The 17,484-nt window shown below is 37.3% G+C and overlaps 1 pseudogene; it reads right to left on the minus strand.

Annotated features, from left to right (window-relative positions):
* Nucleotides 1–14,560: 14,560 nt before the first annotated feature.
* On the minus strand, nucleotides 14,561–16,743 carry LOC102275976 (PRELI domain containing protein 3B-like; annotated as a pseudogene).
* Nucleotides 16,744–17,484: the final 741 nt, after the last annotated feature.

Genomic DNA, 17,484 nt, shown 5'->3' on the forward strand with positions numbered 1-17,484 from the left:
CTTATAATCCATGATCATAATTTATTTGTACTGTGTTTGTTCAGACTTTAAAAATTTCTTCCATGTGTTCTCAAGTTTTTAATGTGCAGTTCTTACATACATATTACATAATATATTACATTTTGTTATAACTAAATATTTAATATTTTCTGGACTCTTCAATTCCAATTTCTACTTGTTAAAAGTGGTGTTCCTCCTTAGGAGGAAGAAGTTTGTCTTGGTGAAGAATGTAGTTGGACTTAGAGCTGAAATAGGTGAGGCTTTTCAGGTATCTTTAAGTGTTCACTCCCCATGAATTGTCTGGTATGGCTGCCTTACTCTGGCTAACCAGCCAGGTTTTTCAGGATTCCTTCAGTGTATATTTCAAGACAGAGAAAATCAGAAGATATCATTTATTGCCAAATCCCAAAAGACATACAACAGACCTTTTGATATCAGAGTCTCTAGACTCTTGAGCCCTATCAAGAGTCAGGAAAAAAAACATGTGGGGTGAAAAATGTAGGTGTAACAATATTTGGAGAATACAATCTGCCATAGTTTTGTTCACTAATGCATTCTAAATGTTTATGTTAGTGCTTGGTACAGAGGAGACACTCAATAAATATTTGTGAAATGAATGGATCATTCATTCATTGTGCCCAGCTGAAACTGAGTAGAAATGAAGGTCCCATTCTTTCTGGTAGGACCATGGTCTGGAAAAACAGAGACTCAGTCCAAGAAAAGTTATGACCAACCTAGATAGCATATTAAAAAGCAGAGACATTACTTTACCAACAAAGGTCCATCTAGTCAAAGCTATGGTTTTTCCAGTAGTCATGTATGGATAAGAGTTGGACTATAAAGAAAGTTGAGTGCCAAAGAATTGATGCTTTTGAACTGCAGTGTTGCAGAAGACTCTTGAGAGTCCCTTGGACTGCAAGGAGATCGAACCAGTCCATCCTAAAGGAAGTCAGTCCTGAATATTCATTGGAAGGACTGATATTGAAGCTGAAACTCCAGTACTTTGGCCACCTGCTGTGAAGAACTGACTCATTTGAAAAGACCCTGATGCTGGGGAAGATTGAAGGCAGGAGGATAAGGGGACGACATAGGATGAGATGGTTGGGTGGCATCAATGACTCAATGGACATGAGTTTGAGTAAACTCTGGGAGTTGGTGATGGACAGGGAGGACTGGCATGCTTCAGTCCATGGGGTTGCAAAGAGTAGGACATGACTGAGCGACTGAACTGAACTGAACTGAACTCCCTAGTGTCTTGAGTAGGTTGGTTTGGTTTTATAGCAACCCAGGCAATTAGTTGCTGAAATTTCTTATTCTCCTTTCTATTGTCAAGAAGGGTTTGCCCCACTCAGAGGTAGGAGTAAACAGGGAGTCAAAGCGTTAGGTAAATTCATCTTTTATTGAAAAATGCCTGGAAATGAAATAAAATAACACTCTCAGTGAAACTCAAAGTAAAATATTTCTTAGCATTTTAACATCACTTTAGTCAAGGGAAAGATTTTTCCTATACATAATCACCTTTCCTCCAGGAGTCTAAGTTGTTCAAATGTCTTGGTTCTCTGGATAGCACACGGGGATGGGTCTGATGGAACATGTGTGAGGGCTGAAAGTCCCAAACTAGTCAACTGACGAACCATGCTTTGCTGTTGGCAGTCGCTCATACCAGAAAGTTATGTGTGAAGTCACACGGTATTCTGCTTGAATGCCTGCCATTGATATGGTTGATGCTATTGGATTCTTTCTCTCTGTTTCTTATATATGTGGTTTCTCCTTCCTCTATTTCACCTTTTCTTGGGATATTTTAAAAATCTGGTCTCCAAAATCAGGAAGAGGGAAAGTTTGCTCTATGTTGTTTTGAACCTTTTAGTTCCATACTTGGTCTGATAGTTTTTAAGCTTTGAAAAAGAGGATTTGTAGTCTCCATGTTTGGTTTTATAGTCATTTGTAGTTATATAGACTGAGAAGGGTGGAATGGTGAAGCAGATGAGGTATGGATTGGAAGGAATCCCATGATCAGTAACACACACACACACACACATACACATTCATATATATGCACAGTATCAAGATTATTGGAATTTCTCTTCTTTGTGCATGCCCAAATCAAATAATCAATTTATCTTCTAAGCCAAAATATCTGAGTTAAACAGATATTAAAGGGACTATTATTAATAGTTAAATGCTGATAACAAGCATAAACTACTGCTGTTTGGCAAACTGGGGCTGTGGTAACCTTAATAATAGGGCTTCCCAGGTGGCGCTAGTGGTAAAGAACCTGCCTGCCCATGCAGGAGACATAAGAGATACGGGTTTGATCCCTGGGTTGGGAAGATCCCAGGGAGGAGGGCATGGCAACCCATTCCAGTATTATTGCCTGGAGAATCCCCATAATATGATGCTGAATTCCAAATGGAAATTCCTTCCATAAATGCATGTTTTTAATGATAAAGTCCTTTAAGGATGGATATGTTTTATGAGTTTTGTATTGAAAGTTCTAAGAGAATCATATTGGCTGGTTGAGCAATGATTCCAATGCAGCAAGGAGATTTCTAAATGAATCTGATAAAGTTTCTTGAAACAAATACCTTTGGGTGTGCATCTCTCCTCAAGAATGGTATAGAAATTAAGGCTCCAATTTAACATTCTCTGAAACCATCATGGACCAAAACAAAATATTGGAAAGTAGGCTTACCAATGTGTTTTTAATATCCTGGCCAAGATTAGTATATCTGGAGACAGATGCTTGCACTGAAGTCTGGGCTCCAATACCTATATAGTTGTGTGATCTTAATTATTTAACTTTCCACATCTTTGTTGCTGCAGTGGTTAAGTTGGATAGTTATAGCACTTGCTTCCTACGGTTGTTATAAAGGTTAAATCACTTAATACAAAAAACAAGTACAATGCCTGGTACAGAGCAGGTGTTTGATTTAGCATTTATTATGATCTTCTGCCTTAACAACTGGCACAACCAGCTATTTATTGCCAGAGCAAGAAACCAGGAAATCATTACCACATTCTCGTTTTACTCCTTCTAATCACTGATGTGATTTTTAAGGTGGACTATTCTCTCAGTGAGTTTTCCTCAGTCCACAATTGTTCCCCAACAATAGACATATTGTCATATCCCCTGTCATATTCACAGGCAGCCAGAATGACTTTTATAATGTATGCTGTGATAAGTCACTTTTCTATGTAAGTTCCTTCAGTGGCTCATCCTTGGAATGGGTGCACCAGGATCTTCAAAATATGACTTCTGTTTACTTAATTCCCCAGCGTCATTTCTTGCCACATTTTCCTCATATTTACAGACTTACTAGACAAACTTTCCTGAAGCTCTATGAAAGACCGCCTCATTTGAGCCTTTCTTCTTTCACATAATACTGCTTGTTTTATTCCTGCTCTCTTACTTTGGCCTTAACACCCTTCAGGGCTGAGCTTGTCTATTTCTTCCTTCAGAGCTATCTGGCACTTAAATGTGGTTAGATGCCTTCTCAATGGCCTGTGTATACTTCTGCATATACAAATGGCCTGCATATACTTTTCTCAGAGCTTCTTGCGCATTTCTGATATGAGTACAAAGAGTGCACAGTCTGTCTCTTCAATAGAGTGTAAACTACTAGGCAGGAGCTAGGATCTTCTTTGTTGTTATTTCTGTTCTCTGTGCACAACATACGACATGTAATGTCTGTGCAAAAGATGCTGGTTGAGTGAATGCATACCTGTGGTATTGATTAATAAATTATAGGAGGTCATTTTTGGTGTTGGTTTTTGGCTTTTTAAAATAAAAATGCTAGATTTTTTTCCTACAGATTTAAAGGTTTTTCTGAAACTGCCTTTTAAAAGGTTGAGTTTTTCTCCTTAAATTTGTATGATGAGATCAATCCTCATTAAGTTTGTAGAGTCTCTCAAGAGATAAGGAGAGAAGAGAGCATAAAAAAGTTAATTAAGGAAATACAAATTTATGGAAATGGTATGTCATCCTTGAAATTGCAAATGGGATTGAAAATAACACTAATTCTTATGCCCTGTTGCTGTATATTCTTTTCGTTGCATGTACTATTCCATTAGCTGTCTTGTCTTGTCTCGGAGACTTATTTCCATAGAGAGGATTGGGACATCTTTAAGTAGAATATGCAGCCAGCTAGATGCCTTGAATGAGAGGTCTCAAATTTTTATCTGACAGCAATACAAATTCAAAACTATAGCTTATGACTACATGTTTATACTGGATAACTGAGTTTATAAACTTGGTAAGAATTAAAGTGTTTTAAATCATTTTGAGATATTAGTAAGCATAAACTTTGTCTTTTTTCTTTAGAAATAATTATTTTTATAGGAAATTGATTGCAAATATTCATTCCTCTAAGGCTACACTTTCAATATGTTAGCCACTAGCCACATGTATTGAACCGTTGAAATGGGCTAGTCCAAAATTAGATGTGCTATAAAGTTTAAGATTTCAAAGAATTCGTTTAAAAAGCAATGTAAATTATTTCAGTAATTTTATATTACCTCAATAATTTTATATTTTATTACATTTATATAGTTATTATATCTATATATAATTTATATATTTATTTGCAGGAGTATTTTTAATATATTTAGTCAAATAATTTTTCTTCAAATTAATTTCACCTCTGAATTTTTATTTATTTATGTATACTAGAAAATTTAAAATTACCTATGTGGCTCATATTATATTTCTATCGGACAGCTCTTCTCTAAAGTGCTTTCCATTTTGTAGCTTGTTTTGTGTGCGTAGAGTCCTGAGGAAGTTTGTGATAAAAGGACTTCATGCCAAATACCACTAATAAAGCTATTGTAATACATTAGTGTCAGTATACACAATACTGTGAATGTGTGTGTCTGCTGTTACTTCAGTCATGTCTCTGCGACCCTATGGACTGTAGCCCACCAGGCTCTTCTGTCTATGGGATTCTCCAGGTAAGAATAGTGGAGTGGATTGCCATGCCCTCCTCCAGGAGGTCTCCTTTACCCAGGGACTGAACCCCTGTCTCTAATGTCTCCTGCATTGGCAGACCGGTTCTTTACCACTAGCGCCACCTGGGAAGCCCAAAGTTAAATGCACCTGGTACTTAATTTTTTTCTTAAGAATATTTGAAACATATCAATTATATGATCTAAATTTGTGAATAGCTGTAGTCTACAGTTTATGTCTTAGTCAGAGATTTTATGTTTCAAATATTTTGATATAAAATTATCCTTCTGAGTCTTCAGTTAAATTATTATTTCTTTTATTTACTCTAAAATGCTGAAGGAAGTTGGAAACTGGCAAAAAATTTTTTGCACCAACATTTGCTCATCACTATCAGTTTTCCTCCACTCTTTTGGAACAGTGAGTGCATCAGGCTTGGGAACGCATACCAGGGAACTTTGTGGGTAGGAAGAGACTTGCCTCCTAGGGGCAACATATGAAGCAAGGCTGCCTGGAGGCATGCCAGAGGAAGCTGAAACCAAAGCCCAGCAGACAGTCCGACTGTGCTATTATTACAGAGTGACAGATTCCATATAGGCTGCAACGGTTGGGAACTATGGAAACCAGACTAGAGTGAGAGTACACAAGGGTGGCAGACAGAGCTGGAGAAGTCCCAGGAGCTGCAGGACCACAGGCAGATGGTACTTTTATGGGGCATTAGAGGCAGTGGGCTGTGTGGTCATTAGGACATCAGCCCATTTCAGACAACCAATTACAGCTTGTACAGGTTTAAGTGTATTTTACAATATAATTAATGTTTGATACAAACAGTGAATTTAATTTGTGAATTGTGTCAAGTAGCTTTTCTGTATTATCAAACTGAACCAATGGTTTTACATAATAAAAAGCTGAAATTATGCCCCACACAAGAAAGAAATCAAACGCGATCTTTGGTTCAAAATTCTTCACTTGAGCTCTCATATTCGTTTTCCATTTCAGCGCTCAAGTGTCAAATTTCAGCCCTCTGGGTTCATTTATACTTGTTTTTGTAAAATAGATAATAAGCCATTTGGTATCTCTTTAATAATATACTTGTGTAGTCACAGAAAAACCCCACCACCACCAATTTTTGCTGCTTATTTGTGTTTGGCTAACATGATAGCAATTTCATTTTTACTTTTTATTTTATACTGGAGTATAGCCAGTTAACAATGTTGTGATAGTTTCAGGTGGACAGCAAAGGGACTCAACCATACATGTACATGTATCCATTCTCTCCCTGTGTTATTAGGACCTTGTTGGTTATCCATTTAGATATACCAGTGTGTACATGTCCTCAAACCCCTAACTATCTCTTTCCTCCATTTCTTCCCCCAGACAGTCATCAATTCATCACTAACTCTGTGTCTGTTTTGTAAATAAATTCATCTGTATCATTTCTTTTTAGATTTCACATATAAGGAATGTCATATGATGTATCTCCTTCTCTGACTTACTTCACTCAGCACGACAATCTCCAGGTCTTCCCATGTTGCTGCAAATTGCATTATTTCGCTCTTTTTAATGGTTGAGTAATATTCCATTGTATGTATTTACCACATCTTCTTTATCCATTACTCTCCTGATGAACATTTACATTGCTTCCATGTCATGTTTTGGTTGTTAGAAATACTGCTGCAGTGAACACTGGGGTGCATGTATCCTTTTGGATCATTTTTTTTTTTTTCTGGGTATGTGCCCAGGAGGGAGATTGCACAGTTATGGTAGCTCTAATAGCAATTTAAATCCTATTTAGATGTATGCTGGAAGGAAATGGCAATCCACTCCAGTATTCTTGCCTGGGGAATTCCATGGACAGAGGAGCCTGGTGGGCTACAGTCCATGGGGTCCCAAAGAGTCGGACTTGATTGAGCAACTAACACAGACTTCTTGAGACACAGCTTTAACACAATCAATTTATGCATGGTAATATTTTAAATATTAACCAGTTTCTTGGTGATTAGTCTAAGAACATGTAATAAATTATCCTAGTTATTGATAAAAGGATAAGATAGTCCAAAGCAAGTGATTCATTCATTGGGTGATAGGAAGGGTAGAGTCAAGCTGGACAGTGGTTTTGGAAGAGTTTCCCATTGGAGTGCTGCATCTTAATTTTGGGTTGACTTGTTGATAAGTTAAGATTTTAATCTTTACAAATGGGAGGAATTTTTTTTTTATTGACAGTGCCTCCATGAAGTCATGGAAGTATACTCATGGAGATGTCTTCCTGTAGCTCTTAGGAGAGGACTGAGGAGTTAAGCATTCTATGGCTTCTGCAATGAAATTGAGACTCAGAAGTCCAGGTCATCAAACTTTTTCATTTATATCTCAGCATGAGATGGCCAAAGGAAGACAGAAATTCTGGGCCCATCTCTCTGGAATCTTAGGAGAGAACCCCTACTGCCAGTCTGGTCTCTATTTTTCCCACACCACAGAGTTCTGATTCCAAGTGGCGTTGGGTGTGTGGTTTCCCACTCTTTTGCGTATTTACTTTTTATCTTTCAACATTTAATATACAGATGGATATAATATGGTGGCCCAGTTTAAGATGGACCATAGATGGGTTTTGTTCACTTCCTGTGGCTCTAGGCCAGGAGTAAGGAGAGACAGAGGCTTTCACTGGGTTGATAAATCATGAACAGACTCATACATATTGATTAGAACTTGGCTCTTAATATTTCCTAGTTGGGTAAATTAACTTCCTTGTGTCTGTTTTCTCTAAAAAAATGGAATTAAAAATAACACATGTCTTATAAGGGCTGCTTGAGGATAGACTGATGATTAAATGAAAGATGTTTAGCCAGTTTCTTCCATGTAATATGTATTCAAAAAGGCTGGTTATTGTTATTATCAAAGAGAAAAAATGTCTCAATCTACTGCTACATTTTCTTTGACCTCTTATGGGGCACCTCCTTAGGTAGATAGGGCTATAAAGAAGGTTGAATATTATGCAATGTAAAGATAGTAAGCAGTTGATAGACAAATTAAATTCCATGTATTCTTAGGGGAATCCTATGTCTAGCATATGTCTAGCATATGTCTAGACCCCTCATAAAAGCTTGATAACTATCATCAAGTTTCTGTATCTGAAGAAACACCATGGAACTCAATTATTTTTAATGAAATTCCCACTTTTCCAAAACATAAATCATGAACAAGTTTTAAAAAAATGAAGGTTGCCTTGGAGACTGTCAAAATGTGACTCTACACTGACTTACATTTATCAGTCCTATTTATTACATATTTTCTCTTTTAATAAAAAGCCGTTGGTTAGTCAATCATACAATTAATTGTACACTGTATCTCTTCTATCAAAACCTTCAATATGAGACAGAAACATTTTCAGTGTTAGAGATATTTTTCCATTGTGTTGTCATCATTTCCATTTATCAGATGAAGTACTGCAAAGAAAATAATGTTTGGTGGATTGAACGTCTATCTTCAGAAAAAAACTTGATAAATCATGGCATAGCAGGAAAGTGAAACCTGAGAAATTACAATTTGTCTAATGACAAATTAACAGCTAACAAAACAGACAGATGAAACTATGACATTATTTAAATAAGTATTCAGGAAAAATTACTAGCATATTTTATGTTATTAAATCTGAACTAGTTAAAAAAGGGGACTGATGGATTTTACAAATCTGCTATTATCTCGTTATTATAAAATATATTTAAAGACAATTAGCTCCAGATATTTGCAACTTTTTTTATAGAATATTTGAGGACTAAAGAATGATAAACTGTCTACTCTGTTCTCCATTTTTAGAAATACAAATCAGATGCTCCCATAGAAGTAAGACTGCAGTTCTGAGAGATAGTATAGTAGATAAAAACAATCCTTTGAGGCAGTAGTTTGAGTTAGAAGATACTTTGTTCCCTTGAACAAGTTTAGTAACCTTGAAGCTTCATATTTCTCATCTGTACAGGTGAGATGTACACCTTATAGGTGTACATAAGGTGTACACCTTATAGGTGGATTCTATATGATTTTTAATAAATCAATTCATTTGAAGTTTTTAGAAAAATTTGCCACATAAAAGCATTCTGCCAGTTAATATTATCATTATTTTTATTATTGTTATTGCTACTACTGTTATTCTATATAAAGCTATTGGTTGGCCAAATTTAGGAACTCATTCTTGGCAATTCAAAATTTGCTTTAAAAAAAAAAAAACTTACTTTAAGATTAACTTATAAAGTGTTTGTTCTAACATATCAAGGTTAAAAGAAAAAAAGAGGTGAGGTTATAATAGACCAGAGGCTTCTTACTGTCCAAATAAATCACCACTGAAATTCTCATCATTATTAATAACTTTAGAAAAATATGCATTATCATTTAAATTGGTGACATGTTGTTACATGTATCTTGGACTAGTTATGAAGAAAGTTAGTGATTAATATTTCTTAATTTCATTTCCTACAATGCATATATGTTGGAGTAGTTGGCAACTTAGATTCTGGATGTTGTAGCAAAAACCCTGGACAGCTAAGAAATGAGATCCAGATGAGATACTTTGATTTCATAACTACATGCCTTCAGAAACAGTCTTGAGTATTTATCAAGCCTCTTACAGTTCAAAATTCTACAAGTCTGAGAGTAATGATGGAACTGTGGTAAGGATACTAATTCAGAGTAATAACTTAATCTTACATAATTAACTCGAAGCCAAGCTCAAAAAAGCCTTCAGTATAAAATATAGGAAAACTCGTTTATGATAAAATAATGTATTGTGTGAATTTTAAAGTTCTGTTTAAGTGTTTTAAGTTCGTTCTACCACCGCATTTTGTGTACAGAGGCAGAGAGTTGTGTGTGTGTGTGTGTGTGTATGTATATATATATATATACACACACTTAACTTTTAAGTAAATATATTCTATTTCTCCAATTAGGTGGTACATACCTCAAAAAAGGAAGCTCAGGTATGTACCACCTAACAGACAAAATAGAATATATTCTTAAAAGTTACATATCCATAGTTTTTTTCAACAAGTAACTGATATTCTTTTTAAAAGTTACCTCTAAAGTTGTGAAAATATTTTGTATACTTGAAATTGTATTTTTCTACTTAGATACATTTAGTGCAGGAAGTATACATCCCAGGCAAGGAAAATGGTGTGAACTAAAGCTTGATAGTAGGGATATATATGGCTTGTGTAGGAGTAGTGTGTAGACTAGTTTGGAAGGAACAGAGGGTTTGGGGGAGTGGACAGAGAGCTTCAAACTAGGATGGAGAACATATTGCTGACTGCCTTGACTACCTGTTAAAAACATATAACATAGTTCGCTAGAAAATGTAGAATGATCACAAGTTTTTAAAAAGATTGTAATATATGCAAAGTGTTTTTTTTTTTTATAGTGAAATTAATCTGGCAGCACTGTGGAGGTGAATTGGATATGAACGAGAATAGAGTCAATGAGCTAGTTAAGACTGGTTTAGCAGCAATAGAAATGTAGAAGGAGGAATAAATGCAAGTGATGTGAGTCCTGTAGTGCAAATATAATCTTATTCATCATTGCATCTTAAGCACATAGTATAACAGATGCTTTATTTAAGCACAAAAATTTGTTTATTAAATAGATATTGGAAAATTTTATTTTAAACAGAAAAAATGTTTTAATTTACACATGAATTCTAAAAAAAAGGAGACCTAAGAAGTGACAAAAAGCACTTTTATACTTTTTAGACAGTTCAGTTCAGTTCAGTCACTCAGTCGTGTCCAACTCTTTGAGATGCCATGAATCGCAGCATGCCAGGACTCCCTGTCCATCACCAACTCCTGGAGTTCACCCAGACTCACGTCCATCGAGTCAGTGATGCCATCCAGCCATCTCATCCTCTGTTGTCCCCTTCTCCTCCTGCCCCCAATCCCTCCCAGCATCAGAGTCTTTTCCAATGAGTCAACTCTTTGCATGAGGTGGCCAAAGTACTGGAGTTTCAGCTTTAGCATCATTCCTTCCAAAGAAATCCCAGGGCTGATCTCCTTCAGAATGGACTGGTTGGATCTCCTTGCAGGCCAAGGGACTCTGAAGAGTCTTCTCCAACACCACAGTTCAAAAGCATCAATTCTTCAGCGCTCAGCTTTCTTCACAGTCCAACTCTCACATCCATACATGACCACTAGAAGAACCATAGCCTTGACTAGACGGACCTTTGTTGGCAAAGTAATGTCTCTGCTTTTGAATGTGCTATCTAGGTTGGTCATGACTTTCCTTCCAAGGAGTAAGCGTCTTTTAATTTCATGGCTGCAATCACCATCTGCAGTGATTTTGGAGCCCAGAAAAAGAAAGTCTGACACTGTTTCCACTGTTTCCCCATCTATTTACCATGAAGTGATGGGACCGGATGCCATGATCTTCATTTTCTGAATGTTGAGCTTTAAGCCAACTTTTTCACTCTCCTCTTTCACTTTCATCAAGAGGCTTTTGAGTTCCTCTTCACTTTCTGCCATAAGGGTGGTGTCATCTGCATATCTGAGGTTATTGATATATCTCCCGGCAGTCTTGATTCCAGCTTGTGCTTCTTCCAGCCCAGCGTTTCTCATGAAGTACTCTGCATATAAGTTAAATAAGCAGGGTGACAATATATAGCTTTGATGTACTCCTTTTCCTATTTGGAACCAGTCTGTTGTTCCATGTCCAGTTCTAACTGTTGCTTCTTGACCTGCATACAGGTTTCTCAAGAGGCAGGTCAGGTGGTCTGGTATTCCCATCTCTTTCAGAAATTTCCACAGTTTATTGTGATCCACAGAGTCAAAGGCTTTGGCATAGTCAATAAAGCAGAAATAGATGTGTTTCTGGAAGTCTTGCTTTTTCAATGATCCAGTGGATGTTGGCAATTTGATCTCTGGTTCCTCTGCCTTTTCTAAAACCAGCTTGAACATCTGGAAGTTCACAGTTCACATATTGCTTTTAGACAAAGAAACCACAAATTTCTGAGGAAGTGGCAGGATCGAGAAACTTGGGCTTTTGGTGCATATTTAGTGAAGAACCTAAACAGTTTGGGCTTGAGGCAGTAAATAAAGAAGGAACATGGTTTGTTTATTAGACCTCTTTGACTGAATTCCCAGCTTTGGCAGTAAGAGTGTCCTTCTACCCCGAGATGCAGGGAGGGCACCTTTCACACAGGGGATTCATTTCTAGCTTTTACAGAGACAAGAGAGGAGAGTCAGGGTGTCGTTCTTTCATAGGCCATTATTATGTAGTTTTAACTTGACATAATATGCCACTTTGGCATTTTTAGGGATGGCCCATCCTAAGCCCCCGTGTTGATGAGGATTCACCTCCCCTCTTATTTTGTTCCTCAGCCCTGGGGAGGGAGTGGCTTTCTGTAGTTATTGATCTGGGCTGCCTTGACATTCCCCTTCATATCCCATTTCCTGCATAACCAACTTTCTGCCTCAAATATCTTCTTCTTAAAAAATTTTTATTTATATTAGAGTATATGATTTACCAGAGAAGGCAATGGCACCCCACTCCGGTACTCTTGCCTGGAAAATCCCATGGATGGAGGAGCCTGGTAGGCTACAGTCCATGGGGTCGCTGAAGGTCGGACACGACTGAACGACTTCACTTTCACTTTTCACTTTCATGCTTTGGAGAAGGAAATGGCAACCCACTCCAGTGTTCTTTCCTGGAGAATCCCAGGGACGGGGGAGCCTGGTGGGCTGCCATCTATGGGGTCACACAGAGTCGGACACGGCTGAAGCAACTTGGCAATTAGCAATATGATTTACAGTGTTGTATTAGTTTCAGGTATACAGCAAAGTGATACAGTTTTCTGCATACAAAGAACTTAATCATGTCCAACTCTTTGCGACCACACAGACTGTAGCCCATCAGGCTCCTCTGTCCATGGAATTCTCCAGGCAAGACTGGAGTAGGTAGCCATTCCCTTCTCCATGGAAGTTTCCAACCCAGGGATCGAACCTGGGTCTTTACTGTCTGAGCTACCAGGTTATACGTGTGTGTGTGTATACACATCTATTTTACATATATATAATATATATACACACACACACACACATATATTCTTCAGATTCCTTTTTCATGTGGGTTATTACAGAGTATTGAGTAGAGGTTCCTGTGCTATACAGTAGGGTATTGTTATCTATTTTATATGTATTTTTTTGTGTATTAGTATTAATCTCAACCTCCTCTAATTTTCCCCCACCCCCTCATTTTCTGTTTGGTAACTATAAGTTTATTTTCTAGGTCTGTGAGTCTGTTTCTGTTTTCTAAATAAATTCATTTGTTTCATTTTTTAAGATTCGACATATAAGTGATATCATATGATATCTGTCTTTCTCTGACTTCCTTTAGTATGATAATCTCTAGATTCATCTATATTGATGGAAATGGCATTATTTTATTGTTTTTATGGCTAAGTAATATTCCACTGTGTACATGTATCACATCATCTTTATCCATTCCTCTGTTGGTGGGCATTTAGGTTGCTTCCATGTCAGCTATTTCAAATAGTACTGCAATAATTATTGGTTGCATGTGTCTTTGCAAAATATAATTTTCTCCAGATATATACCCAGGAATGGGATTGATGGATTACATGGTAGTTCTGTTGTTAGTTTTCCATATGTATATTTTTCATAGTGGTTGGGAAATTTACATTCCCACCAACAGTGTAGGAGGGTTCCCTTTGTTCCACATCCTCTCCAGCATTTATTGTTTGTAGACTTTTTCATGATGGCCATTTTGACTAGTGTGAGGAAGTAGTTCATTGTTGTTTTAATTTGCATTTCTCTGCTAATTAGCACTGTTGGCAGTGTTGAGCACCTTGTGCTTTTTGGCCATCTATATATCCCACTTTTTTTTTTTTTTTTCCTGTAATGACTTTATTTTTTTCAGTTAACATAACCAACCCATGATACAGCATACTAAATCCTAAAGTACAAATCCAAGTAAGGTAATACCTTTACTAAGTTACAAAACTTTGGCAAATCAGTACAGTACTCTTTAACACAATATAATGTACTTTTGTTGGAGTCATTTATTACTTTTGTGATAATTTTTACTCCAAAATAATGTTATCTGGGTATGAAATGAAAACATAATGATTTTTAATGGTGGTTTATAGCAGAGCAAATTATTTTATGCAGTTAATGTCTTTTTAAAATGATACAGTTTCTCCTTTAAAAGTGAGTTCCCTCATGTAAGCTCTCCAAGATTACTGAAACAGGGCAGTTGTGCATATACAGAGGGGGCTCTGTTTGCTTCTGAGGTTGGTCCAAAGCCAGATAGAATTCCAATGAATGAAAAGCTTTAAAATTCTACCTTAAAGAGGTTTCACCAGCCAATACCAATTTCCAAACATACTTTTCAAAAATTGTTAAAATTTTGCATGTATTGAATTCTCAAAATCAGTCATTTCTGACCATATGAATTTCAGCTGATCCCTTTTATTTAGAAACCCTGACCTCTTTGGTTTGATCAAGTCACATAGCTTTAGCTTATTAAAAAGAATTCTACCTAAAATAGGGTTGTATTTTTTAAATAACAAATAAATATACTGCCAGCTTGTAGAGACTTGGGGAACTGGGTGCCGTGTATCAACTTTCATTATCATTTCTTCACAAATGCTGCTGCTGCCATTGGTGTCTGTCCTGCCAAAGCTGTCAGTTCCTCAATTTCAACATTTAGTTTATGTATTACACACTCCACTGATTCTCAGCCTTTATTCAGTTCAGTTCAGTCTCTCAGTTGTATCTGACTCTTTGTGACCCCATGGACTGCAGCACGCTAGGCCTCCCAGTCCATCACCAACTCCTGGATTTACTCAAACTCATGTCCATTGAGTTGGTGATGCCATCCAACCATCTCATCCTCTGCCATCCCCTTCTCCTCCTGCCTTCAATCTTTCCCAGCATCAGGGTCTTTTCAGATAAGTCAGTTCTTCTCATCAGGTGGCCAGAGTACTGGAGTTTCAGCTTCACCATCAGGCCTTCCGATGAATATTCAGGACTGATTTCCTTTAGGATGGACTGGTTGGATCTCCTTGCAGTCCAAGGGACTCTCAAGAGTCTTCTGCAACACTACAGTTCAAAAGCATTAATACTTCAGCACTCAGCTTTCTTTATAGTCCAACTCTCACATCCATACAGGACCATTGGAAAAACCAAAGCTTTGACTAGATGGACCTTTGTTGGCAAAGTAATGTCTCTGCTTTTTAATGTACTGTCTAGGTGGGTCATAGCTTTTCTTCCAAGGAGCAAGCATCTTTTAATTTCATGGCTGCAGTCACCATCTGCAGTGATTTTGGAGCCCAAAAAAATAAAGTCTGACACTGTTTCCCCATCTATTTCCCATGAAATGATGGGACCAAATGCCATGATCTTCGTTTTCTGAATGTTAAGCTTTAAGCCAACTTTTTCACTTTCCTCTTTCACTTTTATCAAGAGGCTTTTTAGTTCTTCTTCACTTTCTGCCATAAGGGTGGTGTCATCTGCATATCTGAGTTTATTGCTATTTCTCTCGGCAATCTTGATTCTAGCTTGTGATTCCTCCAGCCCAGTGTTTCTCATGATGTACTCTGTATATAAGTTAAATAAGCAGGGTGACAGTATACAGCCTTGACGTACTCCTTTCCCGATTTGGAACCAGTCTGTTGTTCCATGTCTAGTTCTAGCTGTTGCTTCCTGACCTGCATACAAATTTCTCAAGAGGCAGGTCAGGTGGTCTGATATTCCCATCTGTCTAAGAATTTTCCAGAATTTGTTGTGATCCACATGGTCAAAAGCTTTGGCATAGTCAATAAAGCAGAAATAGATGTTTTTTTCTGGAACTCTATTGCTTTCTTGATGATCTAGTAGATATTGGCAATTTGTTCTCTGGTTCCTCTGCCTTTTCTAAATCCAGCTTGAACATCTGGAAGTTCACGGTTCATGTACTGTTGAAGCCTGGCTTGGAGAATTTAAAGTATTACTTTGCTAGCGTGTGAGATGATTGCAATTGTGTAGTAGTTTGAACATTCTTTGGCATTGCCTTTCTTTGGGATTGGAATGAAAACTGACCTTTTCCAGTCCTGTGACCACTGCTGAGTTTTCCAAATTTGCTGGCATATTGAGTGCAGCACTTTCACAGCATCATCTTTCAGGATTTGAAATAGCTCAACTGGAATTCCATCACCTCCACTAGCTTTATTTGTAGTTATGCTTCCTAAGGCCCACTTTACTTCTCATTCCAGGACGTCTGGCTCTAGGTGAGTGATCACAACGTTGTGGTTATCTGGGTCATGAAGATCTTTTTTGTACATTTCTTCTGTGTTCTTGCCACGTCTTCTTAATATCTTCTTTTTCTTTGTTAGCATTTGATGATATCGTACTTGCCATCAGCCCTTCAAGGTAACTGCTGAGACTGATCTCTTTCACGGTAATTATGGCTTCTCGAGTCAAGTATTTTTTTCTGGGTCTTGAGGATGTGATTTATATATCTCTCATCTACTGAAACCATATTTGTAAATGAAATATTTGTAGATTTAAGTTCCATTATGGATCCACTACAGAATATTCTTGCATATATGTTTTGGTTCTTGCTGCACCAATAATAGATTTCACAATGGAAGGCAGTCCCCACTCTGTGCTGAGAAGTCTATGGCTGTGCAACCTTCCAGAGGGGTATATGTGTCTGTCCAGTACATCAGCTCCAACCACACTCGGGTTCATAGAGTTTGGGTGTTTCTGCATTGCAGCTGTTGTAAAAATTTCCCATGGGTGGTCAAAGACGTGCTCTGAAGTCCAGATCTTCATGGTGATGGTGGCCAGTACAGTTTCCCGGTGATGCTAGGTCACAAATGAGGCAAAGAGACCACTCTTGCCCAAGCTCTGCCCCTCAGCCACCCTGCCAGCTGCCCAGTGTATATCTTCTTTTTTTAATTGAAATGTCTTTTTAGATCTTGTGCCCACTTGGGGGTTGGGTTATTTGGCTTTTTGATCTTGAGCTGCATGAGCAGTTCATAAATTTTGGAGATTAATCCCTTGTTGGTCACATCATTTGCAAATATTTTCTCCCATTCTGTGTGTTGTTTTTCTGTTCTGTTTATGGTTTCCTTTACTGGGCAAAGGCCTTTAAACCTAATTAGGTCCCATTCATTTTTTATTTTTGTTCTTATTTTCATTATTCTAGGAGGTGGATGCAAAAAGATACTGCTGTGATGTACATCAAAGAGTGTTCTGTCTATGTTTCCTTCTAGGAGTTTTATAGTATACAGTCTTAATTTAGGTCTTTAATCCATTTTCAGTTTATTTTTGTGTATGGTATTAAAATTTTAATTTAATTCTTTTACATGTAGCTGTCCAATTTTCTCTGCACTACTTTTTGAAGGGACTCTTTTCTTCTTGTACATTATTGCCTCCTCGATCATAGATTAAGGTGACCATAGGTGCATGGGTTTATTTCTTGGTTTTCTATCCTATTATATTGATCTATATTTCTGTTTTTCTGTCAGTGCCATACTGTTTTGATGACTGTAGCTTTGTAGTATAGGCTGA

The sequence above is a fragment of the Bos mutus genome, chromosome 7, assembly GCF_027580195.1.
Source record: "Bos mutus isolate GX-2022 chromosome 7, NWIPB_WYAK_1.1, whole genome shotgun sequence".
NCBI classification, from domain to species: domain Eukaryota; kingdom Metazoa; phylum Chordata; class Mammalia; order Artiodactyla; family Bovidae; genus Bos; species Bos mutus.